We start from the raw sequence: 18,235 nt of genomic DNA, 5'->3' as shown, positions 1-18,235 counted from the left end.
TATTACGGCAAATACTCTAATGCTGAGGCTTTCGGGTTTATCAAAATGATTTACCAGTAATCTACCAGTAGACTACTGGTAGTTGATACCAGTAATTTTTTACTGGAATTCTACTGGTAGATTACTGGTAGTTCCTACTGGTAGTATCTACCAGTAGAATTCCAGTAATATACTGGTTGGAAATTACTGGTAGGAGCATGGAGGTGAATATACACCTCCATGGGTAGGAGCTACCAGTTATCTACCAGTAGTAGTTACTGGTAAGCTACCTGTAGATTACCGGTAGCATATAATCCTACCAGTTGTGGTAAATATATGTTAAAGCCAAACAAAATAAGGATTAAAAAAATATGTAATCTGAAAAAAAATAAACAACAACTTCAACTTCATGACTATTGGGAAATAAAATGATAACTCATTGAGTTTACACGCCATCCATATTATTAAATTTAAAAATTACATGCTGTTTCGATCAGTGTATAAAATGTCCAGCAAATAAGGCAAAATATATACATATAAGTGCCATACTCAAAAAACCGAAAAACCAGAATACTCAAGATTAGAATAACTAAAAAATTGTAACTCGCTAAAATTCTGAGAGACAATCTTGGAGACAATTCACTTTCTTGAGCAAGTGTAAAGCCTTTCGAAGTCCGTTTAGGTAGACATCTGACAATTGTTGGCGGTTGAAGAATTCTCTTGGCCATACGACCAATCATATCATTACGCCAATATGAATTTGTTATCTCACGTTCGTACTAAATAATTGATACATAAATTAGTGGAGTAATTGAAAAAGTTTTTTTTTTTGTAAAATAACAATAAATCAATATAAAATTGAGAAATTGAACTAAAAAATACCTTAGAGTTGATGATTTCACATATCTTATACAAGGTACGAACAAGAAAAGCACATTCGTTTGAACGTACTGGTTGTACTTCTGGATCTCCCATATACTCGATGTATCGAAATTGGTGACGCTCTTCTTGAATACGTACAAAAACTCCTGGCCTATGAGTATCAACACTTGAATCAAATTGTGATTGATGTGAAAAAGAAGTTGACAAAATACTATCATGGTATTCTTGATCTGCTACAATAGCAACTCTGGGAGTATCTTCAAGCCTGATCTGAAAAATATTAAGTGGTAAATAACAATGACAATGATTATGTATATAAATTTATGCTACATACTTGGAATATTTCAATAATTTGCTGTTGAGAATTAAGCAAAAATCCGGGTACTTTTTTCCTATCAGTTAATCCAATATCATCAGTAGAACTTTCTTCACCATTAAAAAATTCCCAAATTGTTAGGAAAATTTTTTTTTCCAGTCGTCTTTTTTCAAGTGCTTCAACGATACTCGTCGCTGTTAAATGCGCCTGTTTAATAGTACTTAAAAACCAAATAATTTTTGAAATTGTTGATTCAGAAAACATTGGATTGTACTTATAGTTAGGTCCTTCTAGTTCAAGTATTTGTTGTTTAACTATTGCACTCCACTGTGTTGCTGTTATCTTGCCTCCTCGACTAACATTAGCATCATCCATACAACTTTCTGTTTCTATCAACATTTCAGCTAAATGAGGTTGCGAAAATACCTTTGTAACTCGAAAAAGCATAAGAGCATTTTTCGGTGCAACCAAATCAGTTCTAATAAATCTGGGTAACAGTTGCTCAAATATTGCTGTATAGGCCAGTAAATTATTTGCTACAAACGACATCCATCTAGAAGGATCATTAATCTTTCCTCTTTCGTCACCTTCTAGATTTCTAAAATTATAATTTTTATAATAATAAAATATAACATTGTATAGAAAAAATAGCTATTTACCCTTCACTACAAAATTTTCGAACGTATCTCCACGGCTGAATAAAACTTAACCATGCCTCTAATATAAGTCGAAATGAGCTGTCAAGTGGCCAGTGATGAATAGCTTTTCTTAGAAATATAAATTTTTCCTTGAACTGATGGTAATATGATTCTTTTTAATTCATCCATTGCACTTTTATCACCTCTTGAACTGTTAGCAAATTCATGAAGTGTTTTAATAAACGCGCGAACGAGACGAATGTGTTCACCAGAATGGATGCTATGTCTTCGTGGTAAAGACGGTGGTAATCGAGAATCCAAAGGTGAAATTAATTTTTCTTCTTCGGTATACTCGAGCAAAAGTCCAAAAACTTGTACAACTGTTTCACTTCGCCAAACTTGAGAAAGACATTTGTTGCTGTGGTGTTCCTTGAGTATTTATCGAAACTGGTGAAAGTATTGTTCTTAAAATTCTTGGAGTCTGGAATCTATAGTTAAAACCATATCTATTATCTTTTAGTAATTGAGTTTACTTCAATGTAAGAATAGAAATCAATTTTTCATACCTTTTAGCTTCGGGTGTCTGCATTAATTTTCGGGGTGGTATTTTTTCACATATGGACCAATTAACGGTAATACTGTTGAATTATCACGTGGCAAAAGTGTTGCAAATATAAATTGGCAAGTTGGACGTAAATTGTTTCCCAGTTCATCAAACATTTTCTGTTGGCTGAAGCTGAAGCCAGGATTTGATAAATGATAGGCGAAATGAAAAATATAATATTCGTATGGGTTCATTGAAAGTACTTGAGGAAGACGTGAGCTTTGATCATCTTTTAATTTGTCTGAATAAAAAGGGGGAATAATTCCTTCTTCGAGCATAGTTCTTATTTTTGTCTGAAAGAATAATTATAGTTTTACACCTTCTTTTTAAATTGATATTTTAATATTAATCGTCAATTATGATATTTCTTACCGGCAGATATGAAACTGGAAAATCATACTTGAGATAACAGTCTGGGAGAAGTTTGTAGCATAGTGAAAATATGGGTCCTGTAGGTCCAAGGAAGTTTAAAAATGCTTCATACTCATGGGGATTTTTCGTAAGACTTATATTGTGTAGACCCCATCCAATTTTATTCGTCAGTCCAAATATTGAATCGATTAAAGCTGGAAACACAAGCTGCAGTTCTGCTGTGCTTGACTCATCTATGAGATTCTCCAGCTCCCTGCATCGTTCGATGAGCCGTAAATTGAGATACGCATTCATTCTTACCTGAAATATATTTTTATGCAACTACCTGTTATTTTAACATGTTTTTGAATGAGTTTAAATTTTAAAAATTTAACAAATATTCGAATTTTGATAGGTTGAAAGATTTCACAAATTCCTTGAATAGATAACAATGAATTCAACATAAGAAAATAGAAAAACATTCTAAATAATGGTAAAGTCGAATTTTTACCAAAGTGTATATTACGGTCACTTTTAGTTAGTGTTACTTGGAAAAACCTATGAATCAAATAAAAAACTATAAGTGCAATACAATAACTATGTGAATGTGATGAAAACATTATATTGATTATGGTACTAAATTGAAATTATGTATAAATCGAAAAATATAACTCAATGAAATTACCACTGCAACATCTGCTGAATTAGTCATTGTGATTAGATCTTCGTCATAGACCTCAGTTTTCTGGCAAATATTTGAGTTTTTACTGGTTCTTACCAGTTTTGGCAGTTTTTATCGGGCACCTCGCTTACCATTCACTATGGCGACTGAAGGACTAAATACAGTTGACTGATGGCGCTTATCAAATTTTTTTTTATATAGATTTCTGCACCCGTATTCACAGGGCATTACAATTTAGGGCTTTTTTCATCCACCGGTGGCGCTTGTAGAGCTTTTATATGTAAAATCTATATAAAAAAAATTTTATAAGCGCCATCAGTGGCAAAAAAGCCTAAATTTGTATAAAATTTGCCCGCAGATACGGGTTACAGCAGTCAATTCTGGGGCAAAATTTTTTACCGCTGATAACGCTATAAAATTTTTATATAGGCCCCATATACAAGCGCCATAGTGAAACAACCCTAATGAGAACATCCTCTGAATACGGGTGCAGAGTATGTTTGTATTGTGCGCATTGTGAAAAAAAGCGATACAAGTCGCGCACGTTACCGGGTACTACTAGCGCCCCTCAATTATGCGGCGATCACATAGCGGAACGGTTTTTATATACAGGCGAGATAGGGAGTAAGTCCTCCTGTATTTCTAGTCTTCTTGTCCCCAGACAAAGTCTAGTTATGTCATGTATTTAATACTACTTTATTGCGCATCGCCTATGCTTTCCCATAAGTGGGCTGTTCGGATTTATTACGGTGACGACAATCTCTCTGTTGCAGTGATACTCCTCGACAAAAATTTTTTCGCAAGTCCAAATAATCCGTTCGGTTCACACGTATACGCAATGAATTTGTGTGCGTTGCCGAATGTTTCCGAGCTCTCTCTCGAATAATAATTTGGACATGCGCAAAAGATTTTTGTCGAGCAGTATGACTGCGACAGAGAGATTGTCTGCACCGTAATGAATTCGAACAAAATTATACCCTATGCGCAATATAGAAGTATTATATATATGAGTTATGTTCGTTCTTATGATAATCCTATTTCTTTTCTATAGTATCGGTTTCAGATCTGCTTTACTAGCTGTATGGCAGATTTCTTCGAATAAATTAGAATAATATAAACGAAAGTTTATTAACAGTTAGCCGACAAGTAATGGGCCGACAAAAAAACAATGATTGTAGCTGATTGGACTTGGATTGTAGATGATTGTAATATATTTAGTTTTGTTTGTCAACCCCTCCATTAATTTTAATTAATTAATGAATACTTGAAGTTGCCAGATAGCCGACAATTCATAATTTTCAAATGGCTGATATTTTTATAGTAATAAGATGCTTAATCGATAGCAAATCGTTTGTACATCATTATTTTTTGTTTGTCATAGTTCAATAATTTTTATTTTTTTAAATATTAATTAAAAACCATTGTACTATTCATCCCCCTGTTAATTAGTACTTGCGCATGCGCGGTTACAGTGATAAAAAATAATAGATATTGAAGTTTGATTTATTTTTTTTATTAAATACTATAATGAATTGATAAGATAGTAATTTGATATTTACTTAGTTGTTGATTATTTAAAAAATGTTATTGTTTATCATTGTACACATTTTATTAATCCTCAACATTGCCCAACACCAACATGACATTTGGTCGTCATTTTTTATCAGTGTACTCGCGCATGCGCAAGTTCTAATTAACAGGGGGATGAATAGTACAATAGTTTTTAATTAATATTTAAAAAAATAAAAATTATTGAACAATGACAAACGAAAAATAATGATGTACAAACGATTTGCTATCGATTAAGCATCTTATTACTATAAAAATATCAGCCATTTGAAAATTATAAATTGTCGGCTATCTGGCAACTCCAAATATTCATTAATTAATTAAAATTAATGAGGGGGTTGACAAACAAAACTAAATATATTACAATCATCTACAATCCAAGTACAATCAGCTACAATTATTGTTTTTTTGTCGGCCCATTACTTGTCGGCTAACTGTTAATAAACTAAACGAAATTATATTCATTTATATCATTTACTATTGATATTTTAAAAATTGTTTATTGTTATCAAATTTATAGAATGAATTCAATTACAAAATGAATTGGATTTCTTGGATCTTTTCATAGCTACCGCTTGTTCTTAGTCATTTATTTATTTAACAAATAAAATACATGTTATTCGTTTTAGAAAAATAAAAATGTCAAGGAAAAGATGTAGCTGAGGAATTAGTAACCAGAAAAATTATGTTTTAAGCGACATCAATTCCTTAGTTACATCCTTTTCTTAGCTACATTTTTGCCTTAAGGCCACTAGCATAATTTTTCGACCAAGTTCTATGCCATAGCACTTGTGTCACTATATCTTACTAAAAATTTACTAGAAAATGGCCGCTGAGGACTATGTTGAAAAAATACTGCACGCAGCATTTTCAGCATAGAACCGCTAACTTCACACTAGTTTTTTTGGATACAGCCAACATTAAAAAAATACAACAACAATGGTTAGCGTTATTAATAAATTTGTTTGTTTATATTTACACATGTATAGTACATATGTATAATGATTGACTATCAAAATATCAAATTGTCAACAAATATGAAAGGTTATATTTTTATTTATTTTTTATGTGTTTCTAAGCAAGTTGGTACAGCTGAAACAATTTCAAAAAACGGTTGAAACTCCGCTCGATAGCCGTTATATGTTAACTTTTTCTTCCATAGTGCTATGACATAGAACTTGGTCGAAAAACTATGCTAGTGGCCACAAGCCTTTAGCTACTGCTTGTGCTAAATATGTCACATCAATTCCTGAGATCTTTTTCAGGATTGTAATTCATTTTAGTTACTTTTGATGATAGTTCCAAGTTTCAACGCTAGAGGAAGATGTTTTATACAAATAGATAAAACTAAGGATGTTTTAAACTATGTTTAAGGCATGTGGCCACTAGCATAGTTTTTCGAACAAGTTTTATGCCATAGTCCATTTATTACCAGAAACATCTAGATTATTCCCTGGTAAAGTCAGTCAATAGGTGCTTTCTTTTGTGTATTTATTTTTTTTCACTTTAATGCACATGATCACGCACATGCGCATATTATGCAAACATGAGGAAAGAGCGGTGGCGTAGAACGAATAATTCTTCAAAAATAAGAATTAACATGTAACTGATCCAGCCCCTCATGTGCTACGCTGTTGCAAACTGACTTTTTGCTGACAGCGCATTGAACTGCGTATGCGCGCAAAAAATAGGAAAAAAAATAAACACCCAAAAGAAAGCACCTAATATTTTTCGCGACGATATTTGGAAAATGATATCGGATATATATCTGATATCCGATATTTGATGGCTACGGCAGTCCAATTCACAGCAGTCCAATTCACGGGGCAAATTTTTTACAATTTAGGGCTTTTTTTTGCCGGTAATGGCGCTTGTAAAATTTTTTTTATATAGATTTTACATGTAAAAGCTCCACAAGCGCCACCGGTGGATGAAAAAAGCCCTAAATTGTAATGCCCTGTGAATTGAACTGCAGGGCATTACAATTTAGGGCTTTTTTTCACCACTCACGGTGCTTGTGAAGCTTTTATATGTAAAATATATATAAAAAAAATCTTTACAAGTGCCATTAGCGGCAAAAAAAGCCCTAAATTGTAAAAAATTTGCCCTGTGAATTGGACTGCTGATATCGAATAGAAATATCGTCGATATCGGGCAATATCGCGTCCTTCGATACATCGGCGGATATCGCACATCTCTACCCTAGGGTAATAAGTAAATACAGTCGTCCTACTGAATGACTTCCACCAAGTTCTCTCCACCCAAGCCTCAGGCTTCCCCTTCCATAACCAGTATCACGATTTCAATCATGCGCAGTTTATTTATTCTGTAACTCACACATTGAAAATAATGTTCTCATCGAGTGTCCGTGTGATCAGTGTGAAAACACCAAGATGGCTGAATATTATTTATATTTTTTGTTTTTTATTTACCTAGCTTAACCTGTATCTTCACGTGTCAGTGTTTGTTTTTTTTTTTTGTCAACATTACAACATTTATGATTTTTTAATTAAAAATAAAAAAAGTATTATATTTTTAATAATATTTTGATTTTGTTATCAATTTGTGAATTGCTAGACAGAAGATAAATTATAAAAAAACAAACAATATACCTATAAGAATTTTGATTTAAAATAGGTAAGTATTTATAAAGATTAATCTGTAATAAATTAATGAATTCATCTTTGAATAATAAAAACATTTATATTTTAGCAATGTTGAATAATTTAAAAAATATTATTGATTATTTGTATGGAGAACATGGATCCTTGCATTGACCAGGGTGAAAGTTATAATACAGATGAAACATCAAAATTAAAATGTCTATACTCGACAAATTTATACTTCATAAAAACAAACTTGAAGCTTTAAATTATTATCAAAACATCTATGTTTATCATAAAATTGGTAAAAGACATAAGGGTGATCCATAATTAGAACAATTTCAAGCTTTCTTGGTCATTATCTTGATGTACCAGGTGATTGATCTGCTTGGTTATGTTGTGCTGTTCTGGTGTCATAACAAATGATACAAAGGTAAATATAAATAATAAAATGAAAAATATATACAATAATAATTGAAAATAATTAATTAAAACAGGTTGTTTTTCGTTCATCAACAAGTATGGTTTATTTATTTATTGAAATGAGATGTGAAATGTGGGATTTTGATGTACATAGTGATTTATATTTTAAAAAAGCAACTCATGGATTTTTAGCTGAATTATATCAAAAATGAAAAAAAATAGGATTAATCATAAAGTAACAGTTGTATTATTTTTACGTAAATTTTATGAAGCTAAAAATATTGATGATTTTCCAAATTACATATGTGATTATTTACAAAAAAATTATCTTGGTAGATATTATGAAGATTTTTATAGAATTGCTGTACAAAATTAAAAATGTGAAGATTGGAATAATATATTTTTTAAGCTACGTAAAGTATTTACAAATTATTCAACAAGTGTATTGAATTATCATAAAAAACCAGGTATAACAATACCAACACCAACAAATTCAACAGCAGCACATGATAATTTTATTAAAAGATCTTGATAGAAGTTTTGATAAAACTCGTCGCGACACCAGGTGTTGATGTATTTGAAGTTGATAAAGAATTAACAAATTTTACAAAACAAAGAATAATTGATAATGGTGTTGGCAGTGATCTTGTTCGTGTTGGTGATTATTAAACGCAAATTATAAAACGTAAAATATCTGATCCACGTATTAGTCATTCACCAACTGATATTACATAATTGATAACAAAAAGTGCTGCTATTTTAATACCAGATAGAAATGATGGAATTATAGGAAAACATTCAGCTAGTGATACAAATATTGGTAATAAAAATTCAACAAAAAGTGAATTTATTGACACAACATTGTCATTGTCATACAGACAAATATCTGGAAGTGCTGGGAGTCCAATAGATACAGTTATTTAATTTTCAACATCACAAAAATCTGGAAAAAAAAGATCTTTCAATCCATTTGATCGTTCTTATGTTAATGTTAAACTAACTAGGAATAGACGTCGTTAGACTCATATTTTTTCAAAAGGATTGTTGATTTTTGAATCATCAATTTATTGAAAATTTATTATTTCTATATTAACTAAGACCAGCTGGTGACTTGTTTCAACAACATCATCATCAAGCAAATACATCAACACCAGAAAATCAATCTAAAGCTAACTTCAATGATTGTAAGTATTATTTTTTATATTAATTAAAATACATGTTACTAAAATAAGATAAAAATTCCATATCATTATGTGTATTAAAAACAAAATAAATAAATGACGAAACAAAAAAAAAATTAAAATCATTTGTTTCATACAGAAGTTGGAGAAATTAAAAAACATGGATGATGATGATTTGTGTTCACAACTTTACAGCAGTTATAGGTAACGGTTTCTAACAATGATAAATTTAGCTCCTATTTATTTTAACAAACAAATTAATAATTTTTACAGGTGTTGATTGGAAGTCATTAATAATACCAGCATGTTTACCAATAACAACTGATTATTTTCCTGGTAAAAAAAAATTGACAGGATGATTCGGTTGTGTCAAATTATAATTTATTGCCATATGATGTTAATGCTGATTATGCACAACAACGTGCTACTCATAAAAAGTCATTAATAACTGCTGCAGTATTTACAGAACTTGTGCCATAAAGACTTGCTCAGGTATAAATTAAAAGTATAGAAATAAGTGGAATATATTTTTGTTTATTAATTTGTGTCAATTTTTTTCATAGGTTTTTAATTGATCATTTTACTAACAATTAAAAAAAGTTAAAACAATAAATGCTGGTAATAATTCATCGACACATGTTAGGTCAGTGATTGGTGGCAGATTTATAGATCAAGACGTTCACATCTACCTTTTAATATTCAATATGGATTACGTTTTTATGCACTACATAATTGTAGCAGCAAGCAGTAATTGGTAATAAAATAAACAATTTTATCATCATAAAAAAATTTTTTTTAGTTATATCTTTTTTTTTTATTTTTCAGAAATATATTTATTCTTCATATTATAAAACTAAAAACATTTACTTTTTTTTATATATATGTATGAAAAAAAAACCAAAAAAAAAGTAGATGATAAAAAATAAACATTTAATTTTTTGTTTAACTTCAAATATATTTTTTAATACTTACTTTTTTATATAAATAATCTATTTGATTTAAATAAAAAAAAAATCTACAGCCTTGTAATTCTATACACTTGCCAATATCTTCCATCAAGATGTTGATGATGTTCCTTCAACAACAGTTCAACGAGAGCTCTAGTTGAAAAACATTTGAAAAGTCTTGCTTTTCCTTCAATTTCGTAATCAGTTGGATGTTTATTTTCTCTATTTACGTTGTGGGAGTTGAATAAGAAAAATGTCGTTTCAGTGGACGATATTATTTTAAACATTAATGTTTGAGAATGGCCAACAAATAAAAATCCATATTTATCAACATCAGGTCTACACATTGCAACACAATTTTCCACAACTAAAGTTAAATCCTGGACGTATGTTTCAATAAAATTTCCAATACCAACTTCATCAATTGTAATTTTTACTTCTTCACCAGAAACAAAAAATGTATCTAACAATTCTCCTGGATGAAGATGAATGTTTTTATTTGCTTGAGCTTCTCGACATGCAACATAATATTTGTCTCCTTGTATTAAAATTTCATCTAATAACAATTGTGTTATTTTTACTGCAGGTTGTGTAAGAGCAGCAATTGCATATGTGCAAATTGCTGTACACTGAGCATTTCTTCGTTCAGGTGGAAATCTTGTATGAGCTTGGTGAAAAGTTGCAGATCTATAAACATTAAAATCTACACCAACACTCGCTGCAATGTGAGACCAAGAAGTTTTTTCATCAGATGAAATGGACTCTTTTATTTGTTGGCTATTTTTTATTGTTTTCAACTGTTGATTTGTTGTTTGTAATATTGGCTTTTCTTGATGATGTCCTGATGCTGGTTTTAGTACAGATAAAATAATTTCTTCCATCATTGAAAATCTTATTTGTCGACTATCTTTGGCAGTGAATGTACACCTCTCATTTCTAGATATATAGTTAGCATACTGACATACGAACACACCACAATCATCTGAATTATTTTGTAATGGAATGTTTTCTGATACATGGACACATTTCCAAGTGGCACGATCTATCCATTCATTTTTTTTTTTTGATTTAAATTCACAGCCAAGGTATTCCAGCATGGCCTTCATTACTGGTTCATTATTCTGTCTCATACTATCCCAGTAAGAAATAATTTTTTTATCAAAGTCAACTGAACATAGAGACCAATGGCAGCCATCTGAATGAACTGGTATAAGTAGCTTTTTTTTTGAAAAAATATCTACGTCTTTTGACCATCTTTGGACCCCATCGTATGAGCGTGTAAAATAATTATTAAAAAAATTGCAAGAAAATACATGCACTGAAGGGTCTCTTTTTTTTATCATTTGAAAGTAGGCATCAATAATGATGTCATTTAACCACTGACGTGGTCTCAGTGTATTTAAATCTTTCACTGTTACTTTCATATTAATTGTATTTGGAATTATGGTTTTATTAGATTTACCAAGCCAATTCAGTACCCAAGTTGATGGACTGCTGCTTTCAATTGATTCTTGATCACCAGATATCTCATCACCTGCTATTGAAATTTTTTCTTGGGATAGCAGCTTCATGAAATCAAGTTTCAATTTAGTATCTTGGGATACTACAACTGGGTCTTCCTCTTGATGAACATTATTATGGCATTCAGAAAAAAAAATTGGATCACTCATTGCATTGTCACAATCATTATACAAGTTATAGTTAAGCCATGGATCATTATTGTCCATAAAATTTTGGCTTATGCTTTGAGAAGAAAAAATTGAATTTGCCATTGATAAATCCATCTGCATTTCTTGCGTGACAACCAATGAATCATTTAAGACAACCTGCTGAATACTAGATGTGAGCTGCTCTAAATTATCGTGTGATCCTGAATCTTGATTACAATGTGATGATTTAAGTTGTTCATTATCAGAAAAATCTTCATTTATAAATAACTGTCTTCGTACAGTTGAAGAGTATGCTCTGGAACTATCAACTTTGGCTCAATGTCCTTGGCTAATAAATCTAAATTAATGATTTCTTCATCTTCTAAATTTAATATTTGACGATTGTAATGTTTTGAAACTAATCTTTCAACTTTTTCACATATTTTTTTAGAGATTTCTGGCGTTATTGCATTCAAGCACATATTCCAAACACTTTCTCCAATTTTTTTACAGAATTTATGATTTGGCCCTACTTCTTTATCATAACGTATTTTTGCAATTCCCCAATGCATTTCAATAGGATTGTAAAAACAGTGATATGGTGGTAATCTGACCACTTCATGTTGACTGTTTTTAGATACCCAGTCATCTATAACATATTGTCGCCCTAATTCTTGACTCTTCATTTGACATAAAGCAAGAAGAGCTGAATTTTTTGCTTTAGGATCAAATGGTACATGATGGCTTGTCAACCATTCCTTCAAAGTTTTTTTATTATCATTGTTGGTAGGGCATTTATCAATCAATCTGGAGTGGTAAGGTGCATTATCAATCACAATTAAACATGGTTTATCTGGTGGCAAATTCGGGATGAGCTGAGTCTGCATCCATTGCTCATATGTGGCCGAGTTCATCTCATTGTGATAATCATCACCAGGTTTGGGCTTGGCACCACACTCAAGATAAAGATGAGCTCCTTCAACCCATCCATCTTTTCCAACTGCATGACAGACAATATACCTGGAACCAGTTGATAAAGTCCTGCTTTGACAACTCTTAGTAGAACCATCTTGCCAGTCTCTTACTTTATTGGAACCATACTGAAATGTCCATGTCTCATCAGTATAATATATAGGTTGATTATCGTGTATGGCTTTTTCTATTCTCTTTAAATAGCGTATTCTTTGGGCAGCAATATATGGTTGCTCTATCAAATAAACCCTTCCATCTCGACGTAAATATTTAAAACCCAAATCATATAAAATTTTTCTCAAAGTCTCATTGGAGCATTGAAATTCTTTATTAATCTCTCTGTAACAATTACCAAGAGAAAAGAACATATATAAACAACACAAGAAAATAGATTCATGCTACATAATCAATGAAATTTTATTAAATAAAAATAATACATACTTTAATTTCAGCAAAAGTAAAGCAACGGTTACATAACGACGTTGATTACACAAATCATAAACAGACTCTCTAATTTGTACTTTTAAATCTTCTTTGATATCTCGTTTTGGCTTTGCTCTTGGTCTTTTTTTACCAGGGGTTTCAAATGGTGTACCACTCAATCCAACGTTGACATATTTTCTCACAGTTTTTGTACATATGTTAAGAGCATCAGCTACTCGTTCACTGCATTTATTAAAATAAAGAAATTAATTTATGAAAGAGCTTTATATATACAAATATTCAAATAGAAATAAGAAGATATTTATCAACTGCTATTATTGATATTAAATGCTGTTATATCAAACGTTAAATATAAATTAACTTACTAAACTTCCTTGAGTGGTCTTTTGGACCCCTTATGTAAATATTCTTCTTTCATATACTTATAAAGTGAATAGATAGCACCTTGAAACTGTGAATTTAAACATATACCATTTTTTGGGCTTATTGATACATCATTATCCCACTCTTTTAATTTTCGTGGTTGCACTGGTGAAAAATATCCTCTTCTTCTTTTTGAGGTCATTTTTTTTAATCATTTAAAAAAGTCACAGGAATAAAGTTTTTATTATTTTATTATTGACTAATATTTATTTTTTGTTATTCAATAACACAAAAAAAAAGATGATAAAAAAAAAGTTTGTACGTATAAATCAATATTCATTATTATTTATTTTTTATTTTTTTATCACACAAAAAAAATTATAATAAAAACAAAACTTTGTGCATTGAAATCAGAATATATATAAATTTCACTTTAACAAAAATACCCTTTAATTTTCACAACGTGACCTTGTAAAGATAAAAAAAAAAAAAAAAGGAAAAAACAAGTTCAGACAAAATAACTGTTTTAATAATATTTTTAAAAATCGATATAATCAATATTGTCAATCAACGATTATTATTACATAATGACGACAATTCTTAAAATACGTTGTAATTTTTTATTATTGCTGACACTTCAGTCACTGGTCTTAATCCGAGAAAAGTGTTAAGTGGTTGAGTCACAAAGGATAAAAATTTTCCTTTGTTTCCCTGTGTTCAGTTTGCCTGTGTTCAGTTTAAGTGTCGGAGAGATCGACAGATCGAATTACTACTGAAAAGGCGGTAAAAACAAACCTCATGAAAAAAAAAAATTTTTTTTTAAATAAAAAATATTTCAAGCATTTATAATACAGATAATTTTTCTTTATGTGTTGGTCATTAATTATTTTATTTAAAAAATTGAAAAATGTAAGAAATAACGAATAAAAATGACAGAATAATGTGAAATAAATTCAAGGTTTGCTAAAAAATTTTTTAAAAATCCAGATGTTGGTACAATTTTTTTAAGAAACGAAGGAACAGACACAGGAAAGATGATATGAAATAAGGTAAATATTAATTATTTCATAAATTAAAAAAATCAATTATATCATTAATTTTTTTTAAGGAAATTTATTTAATCAATTACAAAAGCACGAGGCAACAGTCAACAGTGGTTAATTTTTTACATTTCATGATAATGACTAATTTCGTATCGTGCATGGTGTACCAGTTAAAACTAGACTCATATGATGAAATAATTTTACTCAGGTAATATTATATCTACATATTTTTACAATATTTATATTTATTTTTTTAGATCTTGGAATAAAATAAATAACTATATATTTCCTGCAAATAGACGAGAGCCAATTTATCCAATAAAATAATATTAATATGAAAAGTAAATTAATAAACACATTACTCAAAAAATAAAATAAGATAATGTTGTCATAAATAAAATTATTTAAACTGTCAATCAAAAAAAGAGAGTACAACAAAAATTCTGACATGTTTTGATAAACATTTAATATATATGACTGTTATTTAAAATGTCATTTATAAATTAAATTTTAAAGTGATGATTGTTGTCAATTACTTAATTCAACAAATGCATCATGCTTAGTGGAAAAACTGTACGTGCAAATAACGTACGCATAGGTGTTTCATCACATCATCATACTTGTATGAAAATCATGACAAAAATCATCAATTACATATCAAACGAAATTAAGATACACAATTGTTGTTTATTACTAAATCGAAAGATGGATTATTACATCCTCTAGCACTTTGATTTTTGGCTTTATGGTATATTTTTAGTGAATATAAACTTTTCATAATTATCTTGTTGGCTTGCTGTTGATGATAAGAAATTATTTATTTGAGTTTTTAATGTATCATCGACTTCAACATCAATATCATAACAAGCTGTTTGTTTTCTTTCTGTTCCTTCAACACTTATAACATGATTTATAACAATTGGATGTGGTGGATGTAATAATGGACTTAAACGTTGTGGAATGTCAGCAAATTTCATACGTGGACATGTAAATATTTGCTCCAAATATTTCTCACAATTTATAAATTCACGCTCATGACAATCTTGCAGTTTATGAGTTTTTATATATTGCTAAAGTGCTGATATTGTAACAGGTCGAGTTTGTGTATAAACACCCAACAAACGAGCCAGTCTTGGATCCAATTTAAACTGAGCATTTAAAAAAACATCAAATTATTAATCTAATACAAGTTAATTCATTTTATACTATTATATTTTTTTCTAGATTTACCTGGAGTGGCTGATAATCCAAAAGTAAAAGAATTGTGCATCGAACATTTTTATCACCAGGACATTTTACTTGAAAACCATCAGTTTCTTGAGGTGTCAATGTACGATGCCATTTAACCATATGATTATCTGGACCATATAAATCTTTGTCCAATTCAATAACCAAACTTTTGAAAAATGATGAAAATTTTCGTTTGACCTTAATTAAAAAAAATAAAATAATGATGATAATAATTGTAATACATATTTCAATAAAATAATTATACTTCACTGTATCATTTACCTTGTTTGCATCATTTTTTGTATCGTGTAAAAGTCTTCCTTCAACTCTAAGTTCCCATGATGCGACAGAACCTTCTTCACCTTCACCAGCTTCTTTTGCTGAATAAAATGTATTTGATATAAATACCTATACGTAAATTTCTTTTTTGTTTCATTGGACGTTTTAATGCCTCTTGTATATCCAGTCTTTTACACATGATTGTTGTATCTAATTTTTCTTTCAAATGCAAGTAAATCCATATATGCCTGTGATTCTGGTACTAAATCACGTAGCTTTTGTGGCAATATTTTATCAGCCAATTTTATACAAATGTATTAGCCATGTGGAATGTACAAATAAACATCAAGATTTACAACTTGTTCTAAATGCAGTAAATTATGTTGCTGTTAGTTTTATAGAAACATTTAAAAGTAGTGCATCATTATTTACTGTTACCATTGATTTAAAATGGTATATTTTTTTCATTTTCAAAGTATAACAGCATATGTACTAATCGATTATATTAGTCCAGTTACTCACAGATAATTTTATCGACAACATGAATCAAAAATATTAATAATTTAATATTTATTTATAAATTTTTTTGGTGTTGCAAATAATGCTAAACGAGCATTTTTAATTTGGCTCTCAGTTTTATTATTTGATTCAAGAACTGGATTATCAGCACTTGGAACATGTACAGTTATTGCTGGTGTACTTTTGTAAAATTAGGCTCAAGAATATGATAGAAATATAATAATGAAAATGCAACTTAATTCCATAGATTATTTGCTGCATCAAAATATGTCTTTATACTCCAAAAGATGATCTTCAATATTATTTTTAAACGGAAAAATCCATAATTTATTTTCATTTTCAGTCAATCAAAGTTTATAGGTATGTTGTAGATTTTGAATTTCTACATTTGGATTCATTTCGATAATTATATCTGTAAATAAAGATATAAACAATTATTAAAAATATAAACTATAATATTTAAATAAAAAAAATTAATTACTCCATCAGTTTATTGTCATATGACAAAAAAGAAGGAAAAAAAAAAAGCACAAGCACTAATATTATTTTTTGTAAATGACATTACCCATGATTAATTATGAATGTAATGACATGTAACTATGAAGTTCAATAAGTAGAATTTTAAAATATCATCATTGATGATTAATAATGTCCAGTGTTTAGCACCAAATAATTCTTGAACAATTCACATCAACAAAGTTTACACTTGGCATAACCTCGTAAAACTGACATTTGTGTGTTGCTGATTAATATACAATAAGTAATTTTTTTAGTTGAACTTTTAAATTGTATTCAAGCTTACTGAAATTTATCCATTAAACTCATGACGTTGTAGTGATGATAAAAAACAATTCAGGCATTCATAGTTTTGGTGATGTTTTCTGTACAAAAAATGAATGAAGTGATCCTGACACTCGTAGTGACATGATTGTTGATGTCTATTAGGACACTATATTTGTTTATCCAAGTTGTTTGATATCTAAACAATAACATTATAAATTATTTGTCAAGGATAAAATTATTTGAAAATTTATGAACACATACTTTTTCATGATCCAATAAATTAAAATTAAAATAAATCCATAATGTCATGCTTGCTGATGTCTATTGAGAATTTGTAGATATTTTTCCGAGTGTTACTAATCGAAAAAATAAGATTAATTTGTTTATTAATAATAATATTATTCAAGAAGTTAATTTGACACATACCTGTATGTTTTTAATATCACTTTTAATTTACTAGTCAAGTATTTTTTTATCACTAACGAATTTGTCAAAAATAATAATAAGATTTAGGTATATGAAAATTACTAACAATAAATAAAAAATTATTCAATTGAACATTTACATCATTAATTTTTTTTTTATATAAACAATTAATTATGAATGTCAACAAATGTCAACAAAAAAAGTAATAATAATAAAAGCACGTTGATGATACGGGTTGGGTTGGGTCAAAATTTTGGAAATAGTCAGACATCTTGGTTTTCTCATGGACACACCCATGGTAGAAATATACAGGTAGGTCCATGCGCATACGTTTTTTTAAGCCAATAAGAAG

The 18,235-nt window shown here is 29.5% G+C and overlaps 1 long non-coding RNA gene and 2 pseudogenes across 1 annotated transcript; 1 reads left to right on the top strand and 2 right to left on the bottom strand.

The window, feature by feature from the left end:
• Window positions 1–418: 418 nt before the first annotated feature.
• On the bottom strand, window positions 419–3,656 carry LOC122857622 (annotated as a pseudogene).
• A 3,896-nt stretch (window positions 3,657–7,552) lies between these two features.
• Window positions 7,553–9,963, top strand: LOC122857621. Its single transcript, XR_006374246.1, has 6 exons — window positions 7,553–7,658; window positions 7,734–8,057; window positions 8,122–9,231; window positions 9,368–9,432; window positions 9,502–9,720; window positions 9,792–9,963. It is a non-coding gene; the product is annotated as an uncharacterized LOC122857621 (long non-coding RNA).
• A 4,806-nt stretch (window positions 9,964–14,769) lies between these two features.
• LOC122856382 lies at window positions 14,770–16,457 on the bottom strand (annotated as a pseudogene).
• Between the last annotated feature and the right edge of the window lie 1,778 nt (window positions 16,458–18,235).

This window comes from Aphidius gifuensis, linkage group LG5 (genome assembly GCF_014905175.1).
Source record: "Aphidius gifuensis isolate YNYX2018 linkage group LG5, ASM1490517v1, whole genome shotgun sequence".
Lineage (NCBI taxonomy): Eukaryota > Metazoa > Arthropoda > Insecta > Hymenoptera > Braconidae > Aphidius > Aphidius gifuensis.
Note: the sequence above shows the minus strand (reverse complement) of the source record. Positions and strands in the feature narration are given on the sequence as shown.